Source organism: Stomoxys calcitrans, chromosome 1, assembly GCF_963082655.1.
Source record: "Stomoxys calcitrans chromosome 1, idStoCalc2.1, whole genome shotgun sequence".
NCBI lineage: Eukaryota > Metazoa > Arthropoda > Insecta > Diptera > Muscidae > Stomoxys > Stomoxys calcitrans.
The window spans coordinates 162,558,276-162,569,840 of NC_081552.1; the positions used below are offsets into that span (position 1 = coordinate 162,558,276).

Sequence of the window (11,565 nt, forward strand, 5' to 3'; positions counted from 1 at the left end):
GAATACGAGGGACAGGGCACTACTGCAACCGGCACTGTTATGGAGTGACGAAACTCTGGTATTGCCATCTGGAAGTTCATCCTACACGGATGGATCAAAGCTAGTCATTGAGGACCCAGAGACTGAGATCTGTTTTCGATTGCCTGATCATAATACTACAGGAGGAGATGCGGGGGATTACGGACCGCTTGAGGTGGTGTAGAATCAGTACGGACAAAATCAGGGCTATAATCACCACGCCAGTAAGGTCACTAACTGCTTTGGAGTGTAAGAAGGAAATGAATGCCTTCTTTGAGGATGGCACGATCCGCATCGTTAGTTGCCGGACCATGGCGGTCTGAGGTAAATGAAAGGCTTTTACTGAGAGGAAGCAGAAATGAGGTAATTATGACTTCCGGTATCATTACGGGTCACATAGAACTACAGGCGGACTCATGTAGAACAGGTGCTGCGAGTGACTGCGTGTGTAGAGCAACTGGGGAAGATTAACAGACTCCGGCACTTGGGTGCGGATAAGATACCAGACTTACCTACCTAATTCTCATAAATGCCAAATCTCGTAGATAGGTGTGGAGATTTTTTGCACTCTTATAGAAACTTAAAAACGAATCTGATTTCACATTGCGTTCAGAATATTCTGGTGGCCAACCCACCCCCAAAAGTGATATATACAGACCATGGCAATATTGAGCTCAAATAAAAGGTATATGAGAGTACAGAAGAAAATCGATGTGCACTGACTGGGCCAAGTCACCTCCCCCTAAAAACACCACAAACAGGACATACTATTTATTGACCATGACTCAACAGAAAGGTATTTGGGGGTAGAACACTAATTTAATAGCCGAAACACTTCAACAGGGTACCACGCGATTGGGTCGTATATAAGGCTGAGCTAAGAAAATAAAGGGTGATTTTTTTGAGGTTAGGATTTTCATGCATTAGTATTTGACAGATCACGTGGATTTCAGACATGGTGTCAAAGAGAAAGATGCTCAATATGCTTTGACATTTCATCATGAATAGACTTACTAACGAGCAACGCTTGCAAATCATTGAATTTTATTACAAAATCAGTGTTCGGTTCGAAATGTGTTCATTCACCGTTCAGCGATGAGGCTCATTTCTGGTTGAATGGCTACGTAAATAAGCAAAATTGCCGCATTTGGAGTGAAGAGCAACCAGAAGCCGTTCAAGAACTGCCCATGCATCCCGAAAAATGCACTGTTTGGTGTGGTTTGTACGCTGGTGGAATCATTGGACCGTATTTTTTCAAAGATGCTGTTGGACGCAACATTACGGTGAATGAACACATTTCGAACCGAACACTGATTTTGGTAATAAAATTCAATGATTTGCAAGCGTTGCTCGTTAGTAAGTCTATTCATGATGAAATGTCAAAGCATACTGAGCATCTTTTTCTTTGACACCATGTCTGAAATCCCACGTGATCTGTCAAATACTAATGCATGAAAATCCTAACCTCAAAAAAATCACCCTTTATAAGGGCGAGCTGAAAAAACTCTGAACAAATCCTGGGTGGAATTCAACAGCTACGTGGAGGATACATCTTAGAGGCGAAAGAAAATCCTTTCCTTGGCTAAGGAAGATCCTATCCTCGATACATATTACGGTAGGATACGAGTACATTTAGAAATCAGAAAATGTATAGGCAATGCTTATTGCGGAAACACTAGAACTACACTTTGATACACATTTTGATACACGTCTCTGTCACTGACATACATTCGTCGGAGGTTGTTGGAAAAGTTTGGACTCCTTTGAATCACCAGGCCTTGATGATGTATCGCCAGTTTACCGTAAGAAAATATTATTGACTTACTTACCTCAAGGAGGTGCACTGTCTCCTTTATTTTGGAGCACAGCCATTGACAATATATTATTCTCTCTAAAAGAAAATTGTAAAAGTGGTCGTATGGGGATGACAACGCTTTTATGTTTAAGGGAAAGTTTCCAGTCCCTTCTACAGATATACTTCAGGAAGCCCTATATAAGATACCAAAGTATGCTACCGAAGGTGGTCTAAGACGGAAACTGTTTTTTTTCAGCACAAGTTACTCGCTGTGGCACCTGCCTCCTTGAAAAGAGTGGGAGAGAGTAAAAGCGCAAAATATGTAGATGTTCTGCTGGACAGGAAATTTAGCTTCAAATCAAACATTCGGGAAAGGACAAGAAAGGAAAATGTCCTTTCACCTGCAAAAGCCATTGGTAAAAGTTTGGTGTTTGAACGTCGTGTCAAGCACTGGGTGTATACTGCAGTTGTCAGACCTTTAATGCTATATGCTGTTGTAGGATTCAAAGGATGGCCCCAGACAAATTGGCTGGTGACGCTAGTGTGTATCAAGCGGGGATCCTTACTATTGAAGAAGCGGTGGAAAGATATAATGTCATAACGACGATTGGCATAAATATGTTCTCAGACTGCCAGGCAGCCATTAAATCTTTAGGAAACATATTTCTGAATTCAATAACGGCCTTTGACTGTTGCAGATCACTCAGCGTGAGAACTACTTTCCACATTCCAGGGAATCTGGAATCTGTGGGTAAACCTATGATGTAATCTAGTGTTGGAAAGGTTTACCGCATTACTGTCGCTGGCTTAATAAGAGGTTGCAGTCATTTTCCGTCATGACAGGAGCATTTTGTATTATCAAATTCCATTTAAGTTTGGAACAGTGAATTGTATTAGACCCAACATAGCATTCACGAATAAAATACAGATCAGACCATTATAGACAAAATTTATTGTAATATCAGATCGTAGAAAAGTAGACTTATTTTTACTTTATTTTACTTTTTGGAGTATTGTGCATCGTGTTAATTTGTTATTAGTATGTTTTTCTCTTCTATGTAGTGTTTTTATCTAATTTATGAAAAGTGTAATTGCTCAATAGGGTTCAAAGCTTTTCATAACATGTGTTCGAATAAATGAAACAAAATTCCAATTTAAATGGCTTTGGTAAATATCTTATATTTCTACAGAAATCAATTTGTGTTTGTTTGTTTGTGTGTTCCTTACAGACTCAGAAACGGCTGAACCGATTTTCTTGAAATTTTCACAGATGGTGCATAATGACCCCGCGGTGAAAATAGAGTACTAAATTTTTTGATATCTGAAGGGGGAGCGGACCCTCCCCCTTACCATAATTTTCAAAAACGCCAGATCTCGGAGATGGGTGGTGCGATTTAAGCGAAATTTTGTGTGCTCTCATAAAGTACCCTAAAAATATATCCAAATTTCGGATGGGGTACCTAGGGGGGCAGTCCCACCTTAAAACCTACCAAACATATATTAAGGCCAATTACGACTATATGGGACTCAAATGAAAGGTTTTTAGGGTAAGAAAACGTATCTGATTTCCAATTGTCGGACCAAGTGCTAGGGGGACCCCCCAAGCCCCAAAACTACCCTAAATCGGACATATTCACCGACCATGGCAATATGGGACTCAAATGAAAGGTATTTGCGAGTAGAATACGAATCTGATATCCAAATGTGGGACCACGTTTCTGGGGGTCCACCCCTTCCCCAAAACACCCCACAACTGGACTTCTTTACTGATCATGGGAATATGGGGCTTAAACGAAAGGTATTTGAATGTAGAATACGAATCTGATATCCAAATATGGGACCAAGTGTTTGGGGGGCCGCCTCTCACCAAAAACATCCCTCAAAAGAGACAAATTTACGACCATAGCAATATGGGGCTCAAATGAAATTGTCTTTGGGAGTAAAGCGCGACTTTGATATCAATATTCGGGAAAAGTGTCTATGGGACCACCCCACCCACCACAACACCACCCAAATCGTAAGTATTTTCTGACTATTGCAATATGAGGCTCAAATAAGAGGGTTTTTAAAGTGGAACACGAATCCGATATATATTTTCAAGGCCAACTCACTGAGTGGCCGGCCATCCCCCAAAACACCCCCCAAGCCTGTCATTTTTGCCGACTATGGAAATATGGGGCTCACATTAAAGGTATGTGGGAGTATACCACGTATCTGATATAAACATTAGGGGCCAACTGTCTAGCGGACGTCCCACCACCATAACAACCCCCAAATAGGACGAAATTGCTCACCAAGACAATTTGGGTCCTAAAGAGAGTGGAGCTAAATATTCTTAGTTTTTAGGGAGAATACCCCAGTAATAAGAATACCAGTAAATAAGTTCTGTTTGTGGGGTGTTTTGGGAAAGGGGTGGACCCCCAGAAATGTGGTCCCACATTTGAATATCAGATTCGTATTCTACTCGCAAATACCTTTCATTTGAGTCCCATATTGCCATGGTCGGTAAACATGTCCGATTTAGGGGTGTTTTAGGGCTTGGGATGGTCCCCCTAGCACTTGGTCCGACAATTGGATATCAGATAAGTTTTCTTATCCTAAATACTTTTCATTTGAGTCCCATATTGTCGTGATTGGTGTAAATATATGTTTGGTAGGTTTTAGGGTGGGGCAGCCCCCCTAGGTACCCCATCCGAAATTTGAATACAAATTTTTATTTTTAGGGTACTATATGAGAGCACACAAAATTTCGCTTAATCGCACTACGCATCTCCGAGATCTGGCGTTTCTGAAAATTAGGGTAAGGGGGAGGGTCCGCCCCGCTTCAGATATCAAAAAATGTAGTACCCTATTTTCACCACGGGGTCAATATGTACTATCTGTGAAAATTTCAAGGAAATCGGTACAGCTGATTCTGAGTCTATAAGGAACACACAAACATACAAACAAACACAAATTGATTTTTATATGTAAGGGAGATGTGTCGACGAAAATGAAAAACAAGCAAAACCGTGTTAAGTTCGGCTGGGCCGAATGTTATGTACCCTCCACCATGGACCAGTTCGCACCATATTTAACATGTATGTTAATGGTCATAAAATAAGTCGTCATAGCCAAATTGGAAAATAATTGCTCTCTCTACGAGCTCCAGAAGTATAATCTGGAGATCGGTTTATATGGAAGCTGTATCAGGTTGTGAAATGCAGTTTTTCGATGTTAAAAGAAAACACTTCGTGCAAAATTTCTGCCAGATCGCATAAAAATTATGCCAAGTGGCTCAAGAAGTCAAAATCCGAAAACGGTTTATATGGAAGCTATATCAGGTTATAAACTGATTTGAACTATGCTTTGCATAGTTGTTGATGATCAAACCAAAACACTTTGTTCAAAATTTTAGCCAAAAAGGATAATGATTGCGCCCTCTATTTGCTCAAGAATCATGATCCGAGATCGGTTTATATGGGAGCTATATCAGGTTATCAACCGATTTGGACCATACTTGACGCAGTTATTGGAAATCATAATGATGAAATAAGTATACTCCCCATCCTATGGTGGAAGGTAGAACAAGCAAAAGCGTGTTAAGTTCGGCTGTGCTGATCGCATTTGCCAAATTCTTTGGACGGTTTCTCTTTAGAGACAATGACTAAACAAGTAAAAGCATCCTAAGTTCGGCCGGACCGAATCTTGGGAACCCTCCACCATGGATTCTGCTAAAAATGTATACAAATAAATTAAGTTGAAGGGCATAATTTTATTCTTAAATTAAAGCTTATAGGAACCGAACAAGGATGATGGAGAGACCGGTTAACATGGAAGCTGTAAGGACTCAAGAAGTCAAATCGAGAGATCGGTTTATCAGGTTATAGACCGATTTAGACCGTACTTGGGACAGTTGTTGAAAGTCATAACAAAACACTACATGCAGTTTGCAATTTCAGCCAAATCCGACAAAAACTGCGGCTTCTAGGGGCACAAGAAGCCAAATCGAGAGATCGTTTTATGAGGGAGCTATATCAGGTTATAGACCGATTTGGACTGTACTTGGCACAGTTGTTGGAAACAGAAAACTATTTGCAAAATTGCAGCCAAATCGGACGAAAATTGCGGCTTGAAAGAGCTCAAGAAGTCAAATCCGGAAATCGGCTTATATGGGAGCTATATCAGATTATTGAACGATTTGGACCGTACTTCGCAGAGTTGATGGAAGTCATAACAGAACATTACACGCATTTTAGCCAAATTGAGGCTTCCAGGGGCTCAAAAAGTCTAATTGGGAGATCGATTTACATGGGAGCTACATGTAAATCTTAACCGATGTGGCCCACTTGCAATCCCCAACGACTTACATCAATATTTAGTATCTGTGCGAAATTTCAAGCGGCTACGCGTGTCAGGAAAGAGGAAAATGCTTTTTAGTTTGTTGATATTGGCAGGGGGCGGACCCTCCCCCATTACCCCAAAAACACCACAAATCAAAAGTGGACCGATAGGGACAATATGGGTATTAAATGAAAGGTATTGGGGAGTAAAATACGAATATGGTATTATCGGATTATAGGATCAAGTATGCGAGGGGTCGTCCAACCCCAAATACTCTACCAAAACAAACATATTGGACGTAAATATCAATATGGGACTCAAATGGAAGGCATTCGGGAATAGACTATGAATATGACATAAAAAATGAGGTCCAAGTAATTGGGGGTCTCCCCACCCTCAAATGGGAATATAATTCGATCCTAGCTAGATGAGCCTCAAATAAAAGGTATTGTATTTGGTAACAATTTACGAATGTGACATTAATCTTTGTGTCCAAGAATCTAGGTGGTGCTTTACCTCCTAAAGTCGCCTCCAATAGTTTATTAGAGTGAGGCGCCCCCACTAAACGGCTGAATACTCCAATTATGACAATATGGGGTTATGACAATATGGGGTTAATTTTAAAGTATAAGGTTGTGGACTGCGAATATGATATCTTTATTCTGCTCATATATCTAGCGGACCACCTCAACTCAAAACAGTTGATAAATTTTAATGACCTAACAGGCCACTGCCGACATACCCCCAAAGTTATGACGTTCAGTGTGATAGGAGCAGTTGCAAACCTTAACGTCAAGTGACAGCTATTTTTAGCTCACCGACAAGGAGCCTTCCTTTCTTAGAAAAGTCCAATCAATGTGCTGCTGGGCAATACTTTCATGTTCGTAAGTATTACTTGGTTTAATTGCTAAGAACTGTCGCCACCGCACCTCTGAGAATCGTTTAATATGGCAATTTGATTTGATTTAAAAAAGACGAAATTTATGACCATTCAACAGGTAGCCATGAAGTCAGTTATAGGCAACTAACACATGATGATCTATGTTATAGGCGTGTATGTTCAAAAAAGCTCTAATAGATGGGAGAAATGTCAAATTCTCAGTCTTTTATATGCGATTGCGGAAGGATCCGGGACGACATGGAACGGAGAACTTTTAAGTTTTTTTGGGTATTTAAGTCTAAACCTTTTCCTTATCGATGGCAGCACTAATATTTATATAAGCAACATCTATTCTGTTTGCCAATGAATCAACTGAATGGAGACGCCTCCACGAACAGACAGAGGGCAGAGTTGTTAAAATTTAGAGTACGAAATTGAATTTCACTCTTGGGACCAAGTCTTTGGGGGTCCACCACGACCCAAGAAGGACTTTTACTGACCATTGCAATGTGGGGTTTTAATAAGAGATACTTAAGTGTAGAAAAATCCATAGGAAAATTAGAATACATTTTTAACTACAATTACGCAGAAATTTTCAAATTTAGAGTACTCCTCTCCAACATAGCATAATCGGGCGCTGCAGAGCGGGCTCAGCTAGTCTTATATATAAAATTCTATTTGTGTTTGTTTGTCGGTTTGTTTGTTCCTAGAGTAGAGTACGAATTTTATAATAACAAGTAAAAGCGTGCTAAGTTCGGCCGGGCCGAATCTTATATACCCTCCACCATGGATCGCATTTGTCGAGTTATTCTCCCGGCATCTCTTCTTAGGCAAAAAATGATATAAGAAAAGAGTTGCTCTGCTATTAAAACGATATCAAGATATGGTCCGGTTCGGACCACAATTAAATTATATGTTGGAGACCTGTGTAAAATTTCCGCCAATTCGTATAAGAATCGCTCCCATTGGGGCTCACGAAATAAAATGGAGAGAACGCTTTTTATGGGATCTGTATCGGGCTATAGACCGACTCAGACCATAATAAACACGTTTGTTGATGGTCATGAGAGGATCCATCGTACAAAATTTCAGGTATATCGGATAATAATTGCGACCTCTAGGGGTCAAGAAGTCAAGATCCCAGATCGGTTTATATGGCAGCTATATCAGGTTATGAACCGATTTGAACCTTATTTGACACAGTTGTTAAAAGTAAAAATAAAATACGTCATGCAAAATACGTCAAAGCCAAATCGGATAGGAATTGCGCCCTCTAAAAGCTCAAGAAATCAAATAACCATATCTGTTTATATGACAGCTATATCATGTTATGGACCGATTTCAACCATACTTGGCACAGTTGTTGGATATCATAACAAAATACTTCGTGCAAAAATTCATTCAAATCGGATAAGAATTGTGCCCTCTAAAGGCTCAAGAAGTCAAGACCCAAGATCGGTTTATATGGCAGCTATATCAGGTTATGGACCGATTTAAACCGTACTTGGCACAGTTGTTGGGTATCATAACAAAACACGTCGTGCAAAAATTCCATTCCAATCGGATAAGAATTGCGCCCTCTAGAGGCTCAAGAAGTCAAGACCCAAGATCGGTTTATATGGCAGCTATATCAGGTTATGAACCGAATTGATCCATACTTGGCACAGTTGTTGGATATAATAACAAAACACGTCGTTCAAAATTTCATTTCAATCGGATAAGAATTGCGCACTCTAGAGGCTCAAGAAGTCAAGACCCAAGATCGGTTTATATGGCAGCTATATCAGGTTATGGACCGATTTGAACCATACTTGGCACAGTTGTTGGATATCATAACGAAACATGTCGTGCAAAATTTCATTCTGATCGGATAAGAATTGCGCACGCTAGAGGCTCAAGAAGTCAAGACCCAAGATCGGTTTATATGGCAGCTATATCAGGTTATGGACCGATTTGAACTATACTTGGCACAGTTGTTGGATATCATAGCAAAACACGTCGTGCAAAATTTCATTCCAATCGGATAAGAATTGCGCACTCTAGAGGCTCAAGAAGTCAAGATCCAAGATCAGTTTATATGGCAGCTATATCAAAACATGGACCGATATGGCCCATTTACAATACCAACCGACCTACACTAATAAGAAGTATTTGTGCAAAATTTCAAGGGGCTAGCTTTACTCCTTCGGAAGTTAGCGTGCTTTCGACAGGCAGACGGACGGACATGGCTAGATCGACATAAAATGTCGCGACGATCAAGAATATATATACTTTATGGGGTCTCAGACGAATATTTCGAGTAGTTACAAACAGAATGACGAAATTAGTATACCCCCCATCTTATGGTGGAGGGTATAAAAATTGGGTCCAAGTACCTTTGGGGCCGCCCCAGCCCCAAAACCCCTTAAATAAGGTTAATTTGACGATCATGACAAAATGGGACTCAAATGAAAGGTATTCGGGAGTAGATTAAGAATATGTTCAGGAAGTAGGAATAGGCATTATAATTTGTTGATAACGGAAGGGGGCGGATCCTCCACCGTTACCCCAAAAACACCACCTAAAATCAAAAGTGGACCGATAAGGGCAATATGGATATCAAATGAAAAGTATGCGTAAGTATTTAACGAATCTGGCATACAAATTCATGTCGAAGTATAGGCGTCACCCCACCCTTACAAAAACGCTCAAAATGGGCACATTAGCCAATCACGGATATATGAGACTTGGTTTATTTGTTCCGTATAGACAGAAAAACGGCAAAACCGATTTTCTCAAATTTTGTAGATTGGTCTGGAAGAAACATAGGCTATATAATTTTTTGGTATTGGAAGGCGGACGGATCCTCCCCCTTATGGCAAAAACACAACCCAAAATCAAAAGTGAACCGATCGGGACAATATAGGTATCAAATGGAAGGTATTGGAGAGTAGAATACGAATATGGTATTAAAATTTGAGACTTAGTACACGTCGGACCGCCCCAACCCCAAAACTCCCCCAAATAACAATTGGACGTTTATTTTAATATGGGGCTCACATGGAAGGTATTCGGGAGTAGATTTCGAACCTCACAACAAAATCAGATCGAAGTATAGGGGGTCGCGTCACCCCTCAGACCCATTATGACTATACGATACTTGGCTGAACCGATTTTCTTACAATTTTCATAGATTGTGTACGTTTGTCTGGAAGAAAACATGGGCTATATAATTTTATCGGGTGGAGGCGGACCCTCCCCCTTACCCAAGAACGTCACCCATATCTGGGCACAATAAGGGTATCAAATGAAAGATATTGGAAACCAGAAAACGAATATGGTATTAAAATTTGGGTCGAAGTAACCAGCGGGGCCCGCCCAACCCCAAAGCTCTTCTAAACAGACATATTCATGTCAATATGGGACTCAAATGAAAAGTATTAGGCAGTATATTACAAATATGGCATAAAATATTAGGTCCAAGTAATGGGAGGTCGCCCACCCCCAAATGGGCATATTAGCCGACTATGGCTATATAAGACTCAAATGAAAGGTATTAGGAAGTAGATTACGAATACGACGTTAAAAATTGCCTTCAAGTCTAGGTGGCGCTTTTCCTTCTAAAGAATCGTCGAATGGGTTTTTTGACCCATTATGACAATGTGGGACTTTAATGAAAGGTCCGCAGTGCGACCCCTCTTTGCAGAAAATTTTTTAAATGACCATGCATGGCATTGTACCTCGCAAATGTCGTCAACATTAAGAGGAAATAAACACCGCTTTGTCCGATGTTCTCGACAGGATTCGAACGCGTTCAGCGTCATAGGCTTCAATGGCACGAATTCGATATCCGCATTCAGGGCAAAGTGTACCCACCCTAAAAATATATTAGAGAATTAAAGAAGGCGCAGCGGAGCGGGCCCGGTTCGGGTAGTCAAGAATGTATATACTTTATGGGGTCTAAGACGAATATTTGAAGGTGTTACAAACGGAATGACTAGATGAGTTGAAACTCCATCCTAGGGTGATGGGCATAAAAACGTGCTAAACGGCCTATTCTTGGGTACCCACCACCACGGATTCTGCTAAAAATTAGCTTTTATTAACTCAGTTCGAATTTGAATTTCCAAATCTGGAATTGGTTGCGGCTCCCATGGTCTCAAGTAGTCACATCGGGGAATTGGTATTTTATCTGGCCTATATTAGTATATAGACCGATTCGGATCATAATTGGCACCGACTCTGGAAGTCAAAGCAGAAGTTTTTTGTATCAAATTTCAGCCAAATTAGATGAAAATTGAAACCGAAGAATGCGCCGAAGAGTCAAATCCGGGAATGGGTTTATATGGGAGGTATACCCGTTTATTGACCGATTTAGATAATACTTTTCGATGATGTCGGAAGTTATAACAGAAGTTTCAGCCAAAGCGCATGAAAACTGAGACTTTTAGTGGCTCAAGAATTCAAGTCCGGGGATCAGTTTGTATGGGGGGTATATCATACAAGAAGTCCTTGTGCCAAATTCTAGCCAAATCCCATGAGTATTGAGGTTTCTAGGTGCTAAGGAAGT

The 11,565-nt window shown here is 40.5% G+C and overlaps 1 protein-coding gene across 8 annotated transcripts in view; it reads right to left on the bottom strand.

Moving 5' to 3' along the window:
• LOC106093770 (nucleolin) overlaps positions 1-11,565 on the bottom strand; it is a 330,417-nt gene that overhangs the window by 43,637 nt on the left and 275,215 nt on the right. The gene's annotated exons all lie outside the window — the stretch shown is intronic.